At 38.6% G+C, this 20,620-nt stretch overlaps 1 long non-coding RNA gene across 1 annotated transcript in view; it reads left to right on the top strand.

Moving 5' to 3' along the window:
* Positions 1 to 20,620, top strand: part of LOC130704878 (uncharacterized) — a 48,269-nt gene that overhangs the window by 9,872 nt on the left and 17,777 nt on the right. Inside the window, exon 2 of the long non-coding RNA XR_009005427.1 lies at positions 8,469 to 8,524. This is a non-coding gene — a long non-coding RNA (uncharacterized LOC130704878). The remainder of the gene's footprint in view (positions 1 to 8,468; positions 8,525 to 20,620) is intronic.

The raw sequence follows: 20,620 nt of genomic DNA, 5'->3' as shown, positions 1-20,620 counted from the left end.
AAGCCAAGGAAGTATGCCTTCTTTATCTAATATGACTTTAGCAAGTATGCAGGCTCAAGGTCTATGCAACTGCTGTCCAGATGTGTTATGGGCTTTATCTCGGTAGCCTTTATTTTTTGTTTATGAAGAAGTATGGCATGTCACATAGCATAATGGCGAATTAAATGAATTCCAACCATTTACCTTAGCTGTGGAGCCCCTCCCTCCCTCTTTTCCTTCCTCCCCCTGCCCAGCCTTTCTGTTTCTGTCTTTTCCTCTCTTTCTTTCTTTGATTAGCAGGAGAGACCCACCACTCCTGTAGCTTTATTCGAAGTCGTGCTCTATGTTAGGAACTTGTGACTTGGCCAGGGGCTCTGGGAGGGAGGGTACACCTACCTTGACAGCCCAGTTAGCGTTTGACCTTAGCAGTTCTACAGGGGACAGATGGTGCTGGTTTGCCCTCAGAGAGCTGACCCGACTCTTCTCCTGCCCTTGGCCTTCAGCTGTGAGACCCTGGCCTGGTCCCCCAAGTTCTCATTAGGGGAATAGATGTCAGGCCTGGGAATAGATGGTCTGTAGGGTGTCTTTTAGTCATAAAACTGTTATTTTTTGAGACTGCAAACACTGTAGGAACAAGTGAAAAAATTTTACATTGAGAGGCAGAATGCCACATGGTATTAAAAATGGGTTAAAAGTATGCAAAATGTATTTTACAGTTCCTATTTTTCATGCAGCCTATTTTACACTAGAGACCATTTTATTTCATCTAAAAATATGCTAATTAGTTCTAGATTCTTACAGATCATATTTTTGAGACTGGGCTTTGATGATACTTTTTGAAGAATCCAGTCCTTAAAAACAAAATGCAGGGACTTCCCTGCAGTGGTTAAGAATCCGCCTGCCAATGCAAGGGACACGGGTTCGTGCCCCGGTCCAGGAAGATCCCACATGCCACGGAGCACCTAAGCCCATGCGCCACAACTACTGAGCCCACGCTCTAGAGCCCGCAAGCCACAACTACTGAGCCCCTGTGCCACAACTACTGAAGCCCACGTGCCTAGAGCCTGTGCTCCTCAACAAGAGAAGCCACTGCAATGAGAAGCCCGTGCACCGCAATGAAGAGTAACCCCTGCTCACCGCAACTAGAGAAAGCCCGCGCGCAGCAACGAAGACCCAATGCAGCCAAAAATAAAATAAATAAATTTATAAAAACAAAATAAAATGAAATGCAGCTGCTCTTGCTTTACTGATTAAAGAAAAAAATGAGCATTTTAAAAGAGTCAACTGGAACCTTATTGTGAGTTGAAAATATAACCTTCACTGTAATATGGCTCATAATCTATCTAACAGCAGATATGGTCTTAAAGCCTCACCACAGCCTTCTGTGTGGTCCGCCTGTCCTTCGGGAAGGGAAGGACATATGAGAAGACCAGTGTATAATTAAAAATAATTAGATCACACGTGCTTCAGCTTTGGTTGGGTACTTGCTGGAAAACTCTCTCCCCTGTTTTTCTATCTACCTGAACCACGTAGTACCCTCTAAGTATCCCCAGAGAGGGACTCCCTAAATTCTTAGCAGAGTTATTCAAGCCTGATTTAATATATTTAAGGGGACCGACTGTTTATCAGGCTCAAATAATATAATTTTTAAGATCTAGCTAAAGTTTTCAGAACAACCTTTATGAATGTTGTTTTCAAGTACACGTTCTTGACTTTCTAGAAACTTGTTTATTCCATTTACACCTCTGTCTAAATGGGCTTGCTAAGATGAACATCATTTAAAAATGTTCTAAATCATGTGCATTACATTGTTCAGAGAATAGAGATGAATACATTAAAATTAAATTAAAATGACTTAGGGTTTGGATAAAGATACTTTTGTCTATTAGAAAAATAGGATCAAAGGTTATCAGATTTCTTAAAAAAATCGTCCTTGACTAAGTAATAATAACTGTTAACACTCATCCAGGGCCTACTTTTTATAAATGATGATACTGAGGGTTTTCACATGCTTAGTCCTTTCAATAATTTTGAGTTAGGTATTAGTGTCCCTGTTTTATAAATAAGAAATCTGGGGTTCAGAAATAAGTGCTTTTCTTTTTTTTCTTTTCCATTATGGTTTATTATAGGATATTTAATATAGTTCTCTGTGCTATACAGTAGGATCTTGTTGTTTCTCCATTCTATGTATACCAGTTTGCATCTGCTAATCCCAAACTCCCAACCCATCCCTCCTCCACTCTCTCTCCTGCTTGGCAACCACAGGTCTGTTCTTTATGTCTGTGAGTCTGTTTCTGTTTTGTAGATAAGTTCATTTGTGTCATATTTTAGATTCCATATATAAGTGATATATATATATACCACATCTTCTTTATTCATTCATCTGTCAATGGACATTTAGGTTGCTTCCATGTCTTGGCTATAGTGAATAGTGCTGCTGTGAACATAGAGGTGCATGTATCTTTTTGAATTATAGTCCAGATATATACCCAGAAGTGGGATTGCTGGATCATATGGTAGTTCTATTTTTAAATTTTTGAGGAACCTCCATACTGTTTTCCATAGTGGCTGCACTGATTTACATTCCCACCAGTAGTGTAGGAGGGTTCCCTTCTTTCCACACCCTCTCCAGCATTTGTTATTTGTAGACTTTTTAATGATGGCGATTCTGACTGGTGTGAGGTGGTACCTCACTGTGGTTTTGATTTGCATTTCTCTAATTATTAATGATGTTGAGCATCTTTTCCGGTGCCTATTGGCCATATGTATGTCTTTGGAGAAATGTCTATTTAGGTCTTCTGCCCATTTTTTGTTTGGGTTGTTTGTTTTTTTGATATTGAGCTGCATGAGCTGTTTGTATAATAAGTGCTTTTCTTATAATAAAACCAAAATCCCTTAAACTGCACTGTCCATTACGGTTGCCACTAACTGCAAGTGACTGTTGAGCACTTGACACGTGGCCAGTCCAAATTGAGGCGCTAGAAACATAAAATACATACCTGACTTGAAAACTTAGGTAAAACACCAAGAGTGTAAACATTTTTATATTGATTGCATGCTGAAATAATAACATGATTGATTTATTGGGTTAAATAAGACATATTAGTAAAATTAATTTGACCTGTTTCTGTTTACCTTTTTATTAGATGCAGCTACTAGAAATTTTAAAATTACATCTGTGCTTTGCATTGTATTTCTGTTGGACCGTGCTGCTCTAAAAGTATCTGTACGCGTGATCTAAACAGCAGATAGTTCCATGCACGAGGCTTGTGAGTTACGGCATCCTTCCCACCCTATTCCTTCCTCCACAGCAGCTCTCTCCAGCTTGCTCTTCAGGTTGGAGCAGAGTTTAGCACTTAAGAATTGGGTCCTTATCAATGGAGAAGAGACTTGTGGTTGCCACAAGGGGCAACCCTTGGGGAGGGGGGAGGTGGGGAAGGGATGGAAGGGGAATTTGGGGTTAGCATATGCAAACTATTACATACAGAATGGATAAATAAGAAGGTCCTACTGTATAGCACAGGGAACTATGTTCAATACCCTGTGATAAACCATAATGGAAAAGGATATGAAAAAGAATGTATATATATGTATAACTGAATCACTTTGCTGCCCTGCAGAAATTAACACAACATTGTAAATCAACTACAATTAAAAAAAAAGAATTGGGTCCTTATCACTAAATTTCTTGCTATATCTCTGCTTTTTTATTACTGTTGTGGTTGTGTAGGTTGTTGTTGTTATTATTGGTTTCAGGCTTTGCTTCTAAAACATTCAATTAGCATTAAAGGGAGCTCCCTTTAACCCCTGTGTCCCTACTACATATACACACACACATTTACCATCCTCTTAATATTGTTGAAAACACGATATTGTTTAGGTCAAGATTTAGTGTTTGTTATCATGACTATAAATGCTGAGCTGTCTCTGAAATACTCTAGTTTTTATTTTCTGCATAATTTTTGTTTATCCTGGAATCAGTAATTGCCTTGTATTATTCAGTTGCTTAGCTTTCCGTGCAGCTGTCCTAATTCAATCTCATATTCTGCACTGGTTGTCTAAAATTCATCTGCATGCATGCAGACGCTTCCTGAAGAGGCCTCTCCTGGAGCCTCACAACCGGCTCGGTCCTGGACTGATGGTTCTCTGCTTGTGTAGCCCATGAGTCTCATGCAGGGATCTGCTTTCACCAGACCCTGGGGTTTCCTCTGCCTTTTGCCTATCTCAGCCTTCCTTTTTCCTGTATCTTCCCCTTTTTTGGGTCAATTTCCTCCTTTTGGTGAAGCACATCTTTAGTAGCTTCCTGAGAAAGAATGCACAGGACATACATTTTTTAAGACCTTGCATGCCTAAAAATGCTTTCACCCCCGCCTCGTGTTTAAATGCAATTGGGGTTTGAAAACAATTTTCTTCAGGTTTTTGAGGCTATTTTTCCATTGCCTTTTAGATTCCAGAGTTGTTTTGGGTAGTTTGGAGCCAGATATTCTCTTACCACCACCCCCTTCCCCAAACTCACCCTCCTACAGATTTTTCAAGATTCTTTTTGTCATCAGTGCCTGAAATTTTACTGTGATATACACCCTTATATGGGTCTGCTTCTATCCTGATTTTTACCTGTTGGTTCTCCTATACTGGTCCTTTAATTTTTAATTTATTCTTTCTTATTTTTCATCCTCTTTATTTTTGCTGAAGTTTCTGGATGACTTACTCAATGTGATCCTCTGGACCTTCTATTAAGTTTTTTTATTTCAGCTATCATAGCTTTAATTTGTTGTTTTCTACAAGTTCCCTTCTTTAAAAAAATTATTTATTGCTTTATAGATGTAGTGTCTCCTATCCCACTGATATTAGTGATAGTTTCTTTAAAAATATTTCTTTCTCCTTGCATAGTCTAGGTTTCAGCCAAGTAGTTTTTTTCTGTTTGTTTTGTTTCCTTTCATGATAGAGTCTTTCCTTACATGCTAGGTGATTCCTGGTTGCTTAAGTGTATTTGAGAGTGGGACACTAAAGAGATGGGAGTTAGTTCTCCACACAGGTGTGGGGCTTGTGGGTGTGGCCTTCACTTTAGAGCCATCTGTCTTGGCTGTTTGCTTGGGGAACCCCTGATGTCAGTACTTTTAGATCCAGTTCCCTGAATGAGGAGGTTTCAGTCTCCTATTTGGAGACTAAGGCAGGATAGAGGGGTGTGTTGGTCAAGCTTCTCCAGAGAAACAGAAACGATAGAAGATACAAACACACACACATGTATATGTATATATATATGTGTGTATTTATGAAAAGAGTTGGCTCATGAGATTTTGGAGGCCTTGAAGTCCCATGATACACTGTTTGCAAGCTGGAGACCCAGAAAAACCAGTGGTGTGATTCAGTCCAAGTCCAGGAGTGCCAGTGTCCAAGGGCAGGAAAGAAGATGGATGTCCCAAATCAGAGAGGTCTTGGATTCACTCTTCCTCTACCTTTTTGTTCTGTTTGGGCCCTCAGTGGATTGAATCATGCTCACCCACATTGGGGAGGACCATCTGCTTTACTCAGTTCACGAATTCAAATGCTAATCTCTTCCAGAAGCATCCTCACAAACACACCTGAAACAATGTTTACTAGTTATCTGGGCATCCCTTAGCCCAGACAAGTCGACACATAAAATTAACCATCACAAGGGGCATGTGAGCTGCCCCCTAATTTCTCTTTTTTCAGTAGGATAACCCCCACTTTATGCTGTGCCTGGTGTTTTCCAGACCAGAGATCCTCTGTTTTACCCTCTCCAGAACATAGTTCTCTAGGCTCTGCAAGGTGGGAGAGGGCAGTTGCCTGGCGGAGCTCAGTAAAAGGGAGTATAAGAACTTGATTCCTTTTTATTGCCAAATAGTATTCCATTGTATATATCACATTTTGTTAAGTATATAGTGATACAAGCTTACCTCAGGAAACAAGAAAAATCTCAAATATCACATTTTGCTTACCCATTCATCATTTGATGGACATTTGGGTTGTCTCTACTTTTTTGGTTATTATGTATAATGCTGCTATGAAGATTCCTGTATAAATGTTTGTGTGAACATATGTTTTCATTTTCCTTGGGTACATACCTAGGAGTGGAAATGCTGAATCATATGGCAAGTCTATGTTTGCCTTTTTGAAGAGCTGCCAAGCTGTTTTCCAAAGTGGCTGCAACATTTTATATTCTCACCAACCATGTATGAGAGTTCTCATCTATCCATATCTTTGTCAACACTTGTTATTGTTTGTCTTTTGCCATCTTAGTGGGTGTAAAGTGGTATATCATTGTGGTTTTGATTTGTATTTCCTTGATGACTAGTAATTTTGAGCATCTCTTCATGTGCTTATTAGCCATTTGTATGTCTTCTTTGGAGAAATGTCTATTCAAATCCTTTGTTCATTTTTAAATTGGGTTATTCATCTTTTTATTGCTGTTTTAAAGTGTTCTTTATGTTTTCTGGACATGAGTCCCTTATTTGATGTATGATTTGCAGGTATTTTCTCCCATTCTGTGGGTTGTCTTCTCAAGTTCTTGATAGTGTCCTTTAAAGCACTGAAGTTTTAAATTTTGATGAAATCTGATTTACCAATTTTTTCTTTTGTGACTTGTGCCTTTGGTATTGTGTCTAAGAAATTATTGCCTTATGCAAGGTCACAAAAATTTACGCCTATGGTTTCTTCTAAGAGTTTATAGTTTTAGCTCTTACATTTAGGTCTTTGATCCATTTTGAGTTAATTTTTGTATATAATGTGATGTAGTGTTCCAACTTTATTCTTTTGAGTGTGGATATCCAGTTGTAACAGCACCATTTGTAGAAAGGACTGTTTCCCAATTAAATTGTCACAGCACATTGGTTAAAAATCAATCGAACATAAATGTAAGGGTCTGTTTTGGGACTCTCAGTTTTATTCCATTGACCTATGTGTCTGTCTTTTATTCCAGTACCACACTGTCTTGATTACTCTAGCTTTGTAGTAAGTGTTCATATGGGGAAGTATGAATTCTTCAATTTTGTTCTTCTTTTTCAAGATTATTTTGGCTACTATAGATGTATTTTCATATGCATTTTAAGATAAGATTGTCAATTTCTATAGTCAGCTGGAGTTTTGATAGAGATTGTGTTATAGATCAATTTGGGGAGTATGGCTATCCTAACAAAATTAAGTGTTAATTTAATCCATGAATATGGGATAACTGTCCATTTACTTAAGTTTTAAATTTCTTTCAATAATAATTTATGGTTTTTGGTGTATAAATCTTGTGGGGTTTTTAAAAAATTTTTTTCCTAAGTATTCTTTCTGATGTTCTTGTAAACAGAATTGTTTTCTTAAATTCATTTCAGGATTACTCATTGCCAGAATATAGAAATATAGTTGACTTTTTAATATATTTACACCTTACAACCTTACTTCATATACTTCGTAATTCTATTAGTTTTTTTTTTTTAATTCTTTAGGATTTTCTACGTATAAGAACATGTCATTTTTTTTTTTTTTTTTAGAACATGTCATTTTTGATAGGGCCAGTTTTATCGCTTCCTTCCCAATCTGGATGCCTTTTATTTCTTTTTCTTGCCTAATTGCCCTGGCTAGCACCTCTGATACAGTGCTCTGTGGAAGTGACAGAGCAGATATCTCTGTTTTTTCCTCTTTGAGGAGGAGTCATTCAGTCGTTCATCATTTAATATGGTTTTAGCTGTGGGTTTTTCTCAGTGGATTTTATTTTCTTTTTTTTTGGCTGCACTGTGTGGCTTGTGGGATCTTAGTTCCCTGACCAGGGATTGAACCCAGGCCCTTGGCAGTGAAAGTGCCAAGTCCTTACCACTGGACTGCCAGGGAATTCCCTAGCTGTGGGGTCTTCATAGATGCTCTTTATCAGGTTGACGATGCTTCCTTCTATTCCTAGTGTGTTGGATTTTTTTTTTTAATTAAAAAAAGTGTTGGGTTTTGTTAATTTTTTTCTAAATTTGAGATAATCATGTGTTTTTTCTTTTATTCTATTAATATAGTGTATTATACTGATTTTCAGATGTTAAACCAATCTTATATTCCTGAGATAAATCTAATATCATGGTGTATAATTCTTTTTATATGTTGCTAGCTTTGGTTTGTAGTATTTTGTTGAATACTAGTGTGTAGTTTTCCTTTCTTGTGATGTTTCTGTTTGGTATTGGTATCAGGATGTAACTGGCCTCTTAGAATGATTTGAGTTTTTCTTATGCTTCTTTTAAAGAGTCTGTGAAGGATTGGTATTAATTGTTCTTTAAACATTTGGTAGAATACATCTGGGCCTGTGCTTTTCTTTGTGGGCACTTTTTAAACTGTTAATTCAATATAATATTTTTGTTAAGACCAGTTATAAGTGAACATTCATCTTGTAAGAATACCTGTTGATATTTGATTATTCAGCCAACCTTTCTCTTATATAATATACAAATCGAAAGAAATTTTGATATACTTACTTTTTAACTTTCCTTTTTCTTCTGTTAAAGGTCTGTAATTACTCTGGAATCAGTAAGCCATGGCGTCAAAGAAATTTGCTGTTAAGGTAAGTAATGCTTAATAGCTTTCTTTAAAATGATTAATCACTTTCTAATATAACTGAGTCCTGTGTTAATTGAAAACAGTAGCCCTGAACTTTCCTTCTACTCTTCAAATTTGGGACACTGCTGAAAACTTGAAGTAGGTGATTGAAAATTTGCATGTTAAGAATGAGATGGGGGAGAAAATGAATAGTTCATGTGGTCATGGGAGTTTCTTGCTTAAAGTCTTTTGTAAGATGCCTTTGGGGCATAACTTGGTCCTTAATATTAAAAAGTATTATTCACATTGTATGTCCATGACGTAATTTTTGATTATGACAAAGCACGTAAAAGTAAAGAAGCAGGCAGAAAATGCTGCACCTGGGTGAATGCCAGGAGTGAATTCTCCTGCCTGGCTGCCCTCTTTTGCTTTCCTCTTGTAAGCATCTCTTCTCTATCCCTTGATGGCTGGGTCCGAGACCTTCTCAGTTGTGGAGGAATGGGAGGGTCACCTGTGAGGGGTGGTGGGGAAGGAAAGGGAAAGAATTGGTAGTGAGTACGGTCGACCCTCCAGGTTCTGCATCCGAGGGTCCTGCATCCAACTAGCTGCAGATCCAGTCTTGAAAGGAACCATTGTATGAAGGATGCTTCACATATGCCTGTTCTTTAAGGCATTTTCCCTGTGCTAATGTTTTATTAAGCAGAAATTCAGAACACCGAAACAGAGAAATCATAGTGGTTAACCAGATCAGATACTGTTTAGTGTTGTAGTCGTATCTTACCTTTACCAAGTCAGTGCTTTAGATTTACAACATATTTATAAATTTCATTACTTACAATTATTTCTAGTATCTGTATATTCTGTATGTAGTATTCCTTTCTGTGAGAGATTATAAGTGGTGAACTTTCACAATCTGTCTGTCTAAAAATGTGTTTTGGTTTTCCTCTAGAAAGTAAAGTTTGTTTTAGAATTTTAGGTTGCACATCAGTTCCTCTCAGCACTTTAAAGGTATTTTTCCATTGTCTTTTGAAATCTCTTATTGCAACTGAGAAATGTTTTAATTATCAGTTGATGCTTAAAAATCACCTTAAAACGTAGTGACTTAAAACAGAAGCCATTTTATTCTCTCTCAGGATTCTGTAGGTCACCTGGTATCAGTTGGGCGGTTTCTCCTCTTGATGTTGGCTGGGGCTGCAGTCATCTGGGGACTCAGTTCAGCCAGCACATCAAAGCTGGCTGCGCATGTGGCTGGCAGTTGATCCTGGCTGTGCTTGGAATCTCACCTGGGGCTGTTAATTGTTGCCCTCAGTTCTCATTCAGGTGGCTACTCTGTGTGGCTTGGGCTCCTCTCCTAGCTTGGTGGCTGAGTTTTGAGGGATGGTGTCCTAGAGCAAAAGTTGCGGGAAGAAAAAAGTGTAATTTGTCCGTCCCTTGAAGGCCTGAGCTCAGAAGTCCCACGTGCGTTTCCTCTGCATTCTGTTGGCCAGAGCACTCAGAGGGTCAGCTCCAGGGAAGATGCAACTCTCCATGGGAGAAGCAGCTTGTGCTCACAGGGAGGGGGAGAATCTGGGGGTGCATCTGTGGAGACTAGTCAGCAAAGAAGTCTACTGTCAGCCCATCGTGATTTCTTTCTTTGTTATCTTGCTTATCAAGATATCTTGGTTCTCTTTGGTTGCTCCTAAGATATTATTTTTGTCTTTGATATTCTATAGTTTCACTGTGAAATCTTGAGATACAGACTTTTTATTTATCTGGCTTGGGATGCAATGTACATCTTCATTTGGAAGAGTCAAGTCTTTCATCAATTTTGGAAAATTTCGACCTTTTTCTCTTCAAGTACTGCTCCTCTCTGTTCTCTCTGATCTCTTCTTCTGGAACTCTTATACGAAGTTTGTTAAATAGTCCCATGTAACTGTTTCTTATGTGCTAGAGGGTGATGTTAATTTATCCAAGACTGAGCGCCTGCAGGCTGTCTGCTCAGAAAAGGACTGGGCCTCTTGCAAAGCTTTGCCCAAACTGGCTATGGTCCATTCGGATAGACAATCCTCGTCAACCGCAAAGCTTAGACCCCAGGCCCCTAATTATGCCAGAGCTGGGTCAATTGATTTCCAAGACATACATACTGATGTGGTAAATTCTGCTACGAGATTGCCTGATCTCACAGCTGCACCAGCAAGTCTTGGAACCTAACTCCCAGATCATGCCAGGTGGGGGAGTGACCCCAACCATGGGTGTCAAGCCAGCAGGTTAGGGATAGTCAGAGTTCTGACACATTATATGGAAGAATCTACACATCATGTTGTGTTGGTGTCCCTGCCTCTGTCTGATCACACAGGCAAGGAACAAGTGCTTTCCTAATCATGCAGTTTAAAAGGCCCACAGCCCAAGCACTAGGATCCCATTCTGAAGGTCTGACATCTCGCCCAGCCAGATTGCTGTGCACAGCCCTAGGGTGTCATGGGCAACAGGGGACATGCACACCTGCTCTTGCTGCTGTCACCACGTGCCCGCTCTGATGAACTCTGCTTGGCCATTTTCCCTTTCCTTTTTCTCTTCTCTTTATGTCTGTGTGTTGCATTCAGAGTGCTTTTTATCAGATCTCTTCCAGTTTACTAAAAGCTTATCATCAGTATTTATTCTCCTTTTTAATCTGTATTTATTCTACTCTTTGTTTATTTTTAGTGACTGTATTTTTCATTTGAGAATTTGTGTTTGGTTTTTTTTTTTAATTCAAATTCTACCAGTTCTTTTTTTATATATATACTTGTCCTTTTTTTCAATATGCTTCCATATCCTTCTTTTATCTCCTTCATAATCTTAAAGTAGTTTATTTTATGGCCTCTTTTAGATTGTTCTGTTATTTCCACTGTTATTTACTAATTGTGAAATACACGGGTGGAAAGGCCTATGAGCTCAGCCCTGCAGAACAGTGGAGCGGTTTCAAGTTTACTTCTGCTGGAGCCATTGGCATTTTGGTGGTTTTGGACCAGGTTTATATTCATTTCAGGACTTGGGATTCCACCACCTTGTGGGTAGTCTGACTTTGCAACCTACAATTGAGTATGGCACAAGCTTAGTGTTTTTAGTATTTTCCAGTATTTTCCTTGCTGTTCTCCCTCCCCTGCCCACCCCCGCCCCGCCCCGCCCCTGCCAAAGCCCTGGGTGGACGGCAGGCTTCCATGCTGCTTCCCTTGGTCAGCGAGCAGAGATTTTTTTTTCATTTTCATGAAACCCACAGTTTCTCAAGAGGATGAAGGAAAAGCTCTCTTGAATAGCTCCTGTTTCAAGAAATTGTGGACAAACTTACCCATACGAACCCAAAGAGTATTATATGAGGATATCTACAAATTGAGTACTTACTTCTGTGTCAAGCTTTGTCTTATGTGCTAAGCTGATACAAACAACTGAAAGTTGAAGTTCTTCACAACTCCGGACTTAACTGGAATGAGTTTATTCCCAACTCCTCTCTCTCTCCTACCCTTTTTAGGCATTAGGATGCCAGCTCTCAGCTATCCTGGCTTCCAAATACTCTGACAACTAGGCTTGAACCTTCCAAAGGGGTGATTATTTTTTTTCCAGCTTGATTGAAATATCATTGACATATAACATTGTGTAAGTTTAAGGCGTACAATGTGTTGGTTTGATAAATGTATAAATTGCAAAATGTTTACCACAGTAATTTTAGGTAACACGTCCTTCACATAATTACCATTTTGTTGTCATGGTGAGAACATTAGAGCTTTACTCTCAAGTATACAGTACAGTGTTGTTACTCTAGTCACCATGCTGTACATTACATCCCTGGAACTTATTCATCTTATAACTAAAAGTTTGTACCCTTCAACCAACATCACCCCATTTACCCCACCCCTCAGCCCCTGGCAACCACCATTCTACTCTGTTTCTATGAATTCGATGTTTTAAGATTCCACATATAAGTGAAATCATACAGTATTTCTTTGTCTTTCTCTGTCTGAGTTACTACACTTAGCATAATGTCCTCAAGGTCTACCTGTGTTGCTGCAAATGGCAGAATTTCCTTTTTTATGGCTGAATAATATTCCATTGCATGTGTATACCATATTTTCTTTATTCATTCATCTGTCAGTGGACACTTAGGTTGTTTCCATGTCTTGGCTATTGTGAATAATGCTGCAGTGAACATGGAGTGCAGATATCTCTTCAAGATAGTGATTTCTTATCCTTCAGATATATACCCAGAAGTGGGATTGCTGGATCATATGGCAGTTATATTTTTAAATTTTTGATTAACCTCCATACTGTTTTCTATAGTGGCTGCACCAATTTACATTCCCACCAACCATGCACCAGGGTTCCCTTTTCTCTACAGTCTCACCAGCATTTATCTCTTGTCTTTTTCATAATAGCTATTCTAACAGGTGTGAGGTGATATCTCATTGTGGTTTTGATTTGCCTTTCCAAAGGAATGATATTGATTAGTGCTGATAGGGATTTGTTATTTTTATTAGTCTTTTCAGAGAACCAAATTCAGCTTTCATTTTATTTTCCTGTAGCATACTTGTTTTCTATTTTATTGATTTCTTTATTATTTCCTTACTTCTACATTCTTTGAGCAAATTTGTCCTTCTTTTTTCAGCTTCTTAAGGGGGCAGCTTAAATCATTGACTTTGGAACCTTTCTTCTTTTCTAGTATATGCACTTAAAGCTATGAATTTCTCTCTAAGTACCTACTTTACTTGTATCCTCTTGTTTTGGTAGAGATGCTGTTAAAGTAGGAATTTTGCTTCCATTAGGATCAAAATATTTTCTGATTTTCATTGTGTTTCATTTTTGATTATGGCTTATTCAGATGTATATTGTATAGTTTCTAAGTATTTGGAAATTTTCTAATAATCATTTTGTTATTAGCATAATCATTTTGTTAGCGTAATTCCTCTATCTATTGATATTTTGGTTAATGTTCTATAAACACTTGAAAAAAGTGTTGCTTGTCAGGTGCATTGAACTGTATATCCAACTCAGGTCAGGTTTGTTGATTCTATTATAAAAAATCTGCTTTGTGTTTACTCATATTTTGTCCACTTGTTTGATCAGTTGAGAGAGGTGTGTTAAAATCTCCAACTATGGTTTTAGATATGTATATTTGTCCTTTTATTGATCTTGGCTTTGTATGTCTTAAGGCTATATTAACACGTATATACAAATTTATGATTGCTCTTTCTGTTGAATAGAATCTTTAATTATTATGAAATATCTCTTTTTATTTCTAGTCATACTTAACCTAAAGTCTACTTGTCTGATATAAGTAGGGCCTGCATCTGGCATCCCCCAACCAGATATCTAAGTCCCCCACTGGATTCCTAAAGCCCAGCAGTCAGTAAGTTCCACCCATGTACAGAAACTTTCCAGTCAGAGATTTATTGTCTGTTCTTAATTATGAATGGACAAAAGATACCACCAGAGATTTAAGGAAAACTTGAGAAACAGAAAACCAGAGAACTGAAAAAGAGAGAAAAAAGTAAATGAGCAAAACTGGAGCATCAGAGAGATTCTAGTAAGCAAGAAAAGACTTTTAAAAACATTATAATTAGTATCCTCAAAGCAAAAAAGGAGGCTATTATAACCATGTGACAAGTTCAGGATTTTATGAATAAGGGAAATTCCTGAAAATAGGTAAGAGCTCTTGTAAATTAAAAATATAATAGAAATAAAAATTTAGTAAAGTATGGGAAGATGGATAAGGAATACTGCCCAGAAAGTAGAGCAAAAAGATACTAGTTAAAAAAAATGGGAAGATAACACAAGAAAATTAGAGGTGTGCAGTATTGATATGAAAAATTGATTTTGAAGAAAAATTGATATGAAATTGATATGAAAAAGTTCTAGAAAGGAAAATAAAGAAAATGGTGGAGAGGAAAATTATGAAAGAAGTAATACGATAAAATTACTAGAAATGATGGCACAAAGTCGCTATTTGAAAGTTTCTGTGAGTGTGCACCTAAAAAAGGCAAGGAAAACAAGTTGTACTAAGGTGCATCATCCTAAAATTTCATACCACTGGGAATTCAGAGAAGATCCTGAAAGAAAATCAGATCACATATAGAGGATCAGATTCAGAACAGCCTTCTCAGCATCTGTAGTTGTGGACAGTGGAACAATTCCTTAGATATTCTGAGGATAATAGTTTCTGATCTTGGGTGGCCTCGGCCTGCAGCAGCTTGAAGCAGGGTTTTGGTTCCCCGGCCAGAGACTGAGGTCGGGTTGTGGCAGTGAGAGCACAGAAACCTAGCCGCTAGACCAGTGGTCAGTGACAAGGCCCTGGCCCTTTGGCTTTGCAGAAAAGAATTCCCACAAAGACGGAAAGTAGTGAAACAAATAAAGTGTTTATTAGGAGAAAAAAAAAAGAAGGAGTAGAGGATGTGTGGCTAGACACATGGGCGGACTCAGAGAGAGTCGCGCCCTCGTGGTAGTTTGAATCACTTTTATGGGGCATTTCTTCCGGGTTTCCTTTGGTCTATCACTTTGCTTTGCCTGGTTCTGAGTCCGTATTTGGAACATCTCAGGATCCTCCCATGTGTGCGTGTGCATCTCTCAGCCAAGATGGATTCCACCGAAGAGGCCTATGGGTAGTGGGCCTCTTACTGTGGGGTGGCTCCCCCCTCCCTTTCTGACCTCCAAGGAGCTTTCTAGTCCAGAAAGTTTCCTTGACTTGGAGAATGAGAAATATGTGGTCTCTTATCTTCTATCTGGCCAGGGCCCAGCCTCCTCTCTCAATTGTCCTGCTATTCTCATCTTGGAGTATCGGTTCACAGGGAACAAATCTCCAATTGCTTACCCGGGGGGTGGGGGTGGGGGCGGGGGGTTGTGGCCCATCTACCTCCTGCCTCAGTTTCCAGCCCTGAATGCTTTTCACAGCTCAACTTTCAATCACATGTTAAGGTGGAATAGAGGCATTTTCAGACTTGGAAAGGCTAAAAAAAAATTTCTTCTAATGTACCCTGTTTTAGGAAGGATATGATTTTTCCCAGATGGGGCGGTGAACAGAGAAAGGGTGAGATTGGGATCCAGAAAATAGGGAATCCAGCAGGTGAGGGCCTAAGCAAATCCCTTGGTGATCAATTGTGTATAATGCTTAGAGAGTAACCAGTCCAATTGGAACAGGACAGATGGTTCTATGAAAGATGTCTCCAACAAAAAAGGAAATGAATAAAATACCACATGTACTTAAATGTATTGAGAGGAGTTTCTGTAGGTCAGAGTGTGGGAATGATTTAGTGGTAGGAATATGGGAAACTATTCCTTAATTCTAAGCAAACAAAAGATTATGCAGGATAGAAAAGTAAGCATAGTATAACTACGTGGCTCAGCTTTGAACACTTTATATGTTGTGATCTTCAAGTTTTGGAAGTCTGGGGAAGGAGACATGTGAGTGGGTGGGTTGCAAGCATTATTTTTTCATTTTCCATGGGTAGTGTTTAAATCTGAAATAATAAGAGATTACAGTATAAACAAAATATTTAGAACTATTTAGTAAATACCAGATGACATAGATGAAGTTCTCAGTGTGGTGTCTCCTAGTGAGTGAAAGTTGGGGTGAGGGTGGAGCCAGGATGGGGCAGAAGAGGACTGTTTTTGATAGGTCATTTTGATCTGTATATATGGATTACTATGATAAAAAATCACATGAATAAAAGTTAAAAGGAATTAACTTATGCAGATTTTCTTATAGATGTATTTACTTTTGACCATCTGGGTTGAAAAATACTTGGATAGAGCATGGTTTCCAAACTAACAGAAGAGCAGATGAATACCAAACAATTTGCCACTTGAACCTCAGTTGTTTATTCTGAGACTTTCCTTGGAATGGTATTAATTATCCATGCAAACAGGTTATTCTTATTCAAATGAAGAAAGGTCTTCTGACCTTCCTGCATAGAAGAGGGCTTTTTAAAAACAAAGCAAAACAAAACAAAACAAAAAACTGCTGTGACCTTGGCCTTCATCTCTTTCTTATAACTGCCTCCTAGGCCAGAATGTCAGGAAATGGCAGTGGTGTATGAGATAAGTCCTTGGAACCCCAGCTTTCAGGGTCTCTTTACTTCTGGGCCACTGCAGCCCAGGGCAGGAGGATGTGTCCTAAACTCCAGTGAAGGCTCTCTCAGCTCAAAGTAGTAGTGGCAGCAGACACATGTCTCCCCAAGGCTCCTGCGTGATCTTAATTCTAGCTCTGCACCCACCCCAGTATTTTAGAACTTCCATAATTATAAGTTTTTTAGGGAACAAGGGGTCAGAAAGTTACACCCCACAGACGAGCTGCTTGTTTTTGTAAATAAAGTTTTATTGGAACACAGACACTCCCATTTGTTTATATATTGTGCCTAGCTGCTTTTATGCTACAATGGCAGAGTTGAATAGTTGCAACAAAGACCTTATTGCATGCAAAGTCTGAAATATTTATATATTACATAAGTAGATTTAAGTATATAAATATATCTCTTAAAGCACATCTCAATTGCTACTGGCCATGTTTCAAGTGCTTAGAGCCACCCATAGGTAGTAGTAGTAGTAGCAGCTGAATTGGACAGCACGGGTCTGAATCAGTGCATCCTTCTGTACTCATGCTTCCTTGCACCTTGTCGGAGTAAGCTTTCAATGAAGTTACCTTGGGTTAAACCAGCTGCAAGGGCATGGTAAGTTAGGAATTTCAAGGCAACGCCATTTCCTTTGCAAGTAGAAGCAAGAAATAGACATGGACATATAATGTATTCAAGTTTAGTAAGAAGAAAATAAATTTAAATAATAAATTATTGTTGAAAGTGTCAAATCAGTATTTATGGTATCTACCTCTGAAAAGTTTATGGATCCATTCCCCGCTTCACAGGTGTTTTAAAAGTGTTGCCAGGTCTCACTCCCATGCAATTATAGTTACAATCTTATGATTTAAAATTTTCGACTTGGGTTCCAGCAGAGCAGTACTGTGTTCCTACTTCATTGTCTGTCTTTGTTTGTAGATCATTTCCTCTGCTTCCTGCATCTGTTTTCTTGGATTAGTTAGGTATTACACCAAAGTCTAGAATTCTTTTGGCTACAAAGCTTGCTCTGCTGCTTTCCCTTCCCACAGCCCACTTTATTGTGGGTGGGAAAATTTTTGTTGGGAGGGCTTGATTAATTAGAAGGGATTCATGGCTTCCCTAGCAGGAAGATTACAGAGCCTGGCTTAGTGACAGGCCAATCTGTATTTAAGGAAAAACTCAGACCAGCCAGATTTCCCTGGAATGTGGATCTGGCTTTGTCTTCTTCCACAGGGAGTGTGTAATGACCTTCTCCTCCTCCTTCCCACCCACTCCAGGAGACTTGAAGCTTTTACTTTGGCTGTTGATAGTTGTCCACTTTTTTATTCCTGGGTTGGGGGGAGTGTGGTGTGCTGGACTTTTGGGGTATGAAGACTGAGTTATTTCCTAAATCTGAAGTAACAGATTTAAGATTTTATTAATGTTAACAAAGAGAGGAGAAATTTTACATTAAAAAAAAAATCTCCTTGCATCTTTACTATCTGTTTTTCGTTCCATTCCTTTGTAGCAATTATAGTTTTATGTTCTCTGAATTTCAGTTAACCTTAGTCTCAGCATTCCTTAGAACAACCACAAAAAGAAATATGCCCAAGAATTGACAGTAATTTCCCCTTTATAAAAAGTGAAGAGCAACTCTGAACTTCTAGAGAGAGAAAGTTGAATAGCAAATGGGCTTTTGTCTTGCTGGTTTGCCTCAGTGAATAACTTAAATTCTGTGCCCTAGGTTTTTCATTTACCTAAAGGGGAATGTAGCACTTTGTCATCAGCACTCATTTGGAAATAGATGCATTGATTTTGTGTATTGAAAAAAAGATTTATGCAAATATTTTCATGTCAGTCGAGTTCTAGTTAATGACTCTCTATTAAATTTTGAGAAGGACTAAAACTGAAGTGTCCTAACACAATAAATCACAAAAGTTTTAAATGGTTACATTCTTTAGTAGAAATAAATCTGAAGGAAGGGTGTGCAACCTTTATCCCTGAGAATGTTTTTACAAAGGCATTTGTCTTTGTGAAACTTTCCAAGGTGAAGGAAGTAGCCCTGTATTTCTTCTCCCAGAACTTAAACTCTTCATCTTCCAGTTGCTTCTTAATTTTGTCTATTCGCTGGGCAAGCTTGAAGTTTTAAAGACACACAGGATCCGTACGAGTTTGCCCAGTGGTGATGACACGCACACCGACTACAGTCGGCTGCTTTTCCTTCCCTACTGCATAGTATCCGTTCTGTTATGTTGCTCATGCTGGGAACTATTAACTAAATGTGTGCTGAGTACTTGATAGATTTGGAATAAAATTCATAAAAGTTTACCGGCCGTCACCCAATTAAATGCTGCATCAGGCTTAAAGTTTTCAGGGACCTTCTCACTCTAGTGAGAGCAATTGTTCTGAGTGTTGATGACTTTGAAACAAAGTTCTTGTTGGACTTGAAATGAAACTTCCTTTTCCAAGTGTTCTCTCTGCTTCTCTGGCCAGACACCCAGTTTTCTGGGCTTCTTCCCCAATCCTTCCCCATGTGTATCAGCACATCTATTCTTTTTGGGAATGATTAGAAAGTGTTTAAATACAGCCCTGGCTTCTCACCCTCTTTTCAGTTTCAACTCTCCACCTGCCTCCCTGAAGTCTCTGCCTAAACTGATCCCTAAAACTTTGCACTAAGAATTCAGTTTATCACATTTTCTTCTAAATTGGCTTTTGCTTTGAATGTCCCTGACTCTGCCCTCACATCCTGGGCTCACCAAATTATGCTGTCTCCCTGTCCTTCCTTCACAGTCACCTATTAATGCATCCATTCTCAACACAGTATACTGGACTTGCATCTTCTCTCTCCTTTTCTTATAAATTCAAGCCTTTATTATCCTTGTTGTTTATATTTCTGCACTGATCTCTGGATGATCTCTATGCCTTTCTTGTCCTGCCATTCCAGTGCATCCAGACAAGTGCCGGGATAATGTTTTCTTAACACCGTTTTCACCACGTCACTTCCTTGCTTAAGCAATCAGAGTAATTCCTTTTGTTTAATCAGACCTAATCTAAACTCTCCAGCTCAATTCAAGGCACTCTGATAACTATTCTCCCCCTTCCTCTTTAACTTTGACCTATATTTTCATCTTGGAACTTGGGAACATGGCCCACCTATTCCTATGAAACTGATGCATTTGCATTTCCTGCAGTGATCTGGCCTGTGGTTTTCTCTCTTCCTGTTCCCTCTCACCTTTTCTTCTATAGTCTATGCTCATCAGCTTTTTCCAGGCTTGACCAAAGACTCGCTTTTATTTTCACACAAGATCTAAACTTTTCTTGCATCGATTACCCTCTCACTTTGTTCCTTTGACTGCTATGCGCAGCTTCTGTTGTCACGTGTTATATATGTTCTCCAATTATTTATATCTGTATCTACCCATGCTCTTTCAACATACTGTTCCCAGCCACATTTCCCAAGAAGAAGGACCTGTGCTCTGCTTGTTATGTATCTACTTTGAGTAATCCGGAGTATTTCTGAGGTGCCTGGTATCCCTCACTTTCCCTATTACAAAGATGAGAAATGTCTTTCCTCGTGGCTTATGCGAAACAGGAAAGTCACTCAAGCTTAGAGTTATTTCTTACTGGTCTTTTTTCAGTCCCAGACAGAGAATGTTGTAATCTTCAATTTGTGGTTTATTTCTTTTGTTAAAAAAAAAACTGTATCTCAACCTGTTTCTCCTTTAAGGAGTCCACAGTTTCACTTTGAAAATATTTTAAGTAATTCTTTTGAAAATAGCCTCTGTTAATAGCCAAAATGACAGTGTATAGAGTTTGCTTCTATTTGGCCTTCAGGAAAGTAAATTATTCCAGTATAACGATGTTAATTCTTTGGACATCATCATATTTTGATTAACACCTTAGTGTTAGACCATGATATGCTAATTTTTTCCAACATACATACAAAGCACATGTGTATGTTATTAACTTATTCTGGTGTCAAAAATAATTCTTAGTAGGAAAGTAGATTCAGGATCTCTCACAGATACAAGAACTCAGTACGTTCCTTGGATTCTCTCTGAGGGCTGTAGAGGGCATCATTGTTCTGT

This window comes from Balaenoptera acutorostrata, chromosome 15 (genome assembly GCF_949987535.1).
Source record: "Balaenoptera acutorostrata chromosome 15, mBalAcu1.1, whole genome shotgun sequence".
In the NCBI taxonomy this organism is placed as follows: domain Eukaryota; kingdom Metazoa; phylum Chordata; class Mammalia; order Artiodactyla; family Balaenopteridae; genus Balaenoptera; species Balaenoptera acutorostrata.
Note: the sequence above shows the minus strand (reverse complement) of the source record. Positions and strands in the feature narration are given on the sequence as shown.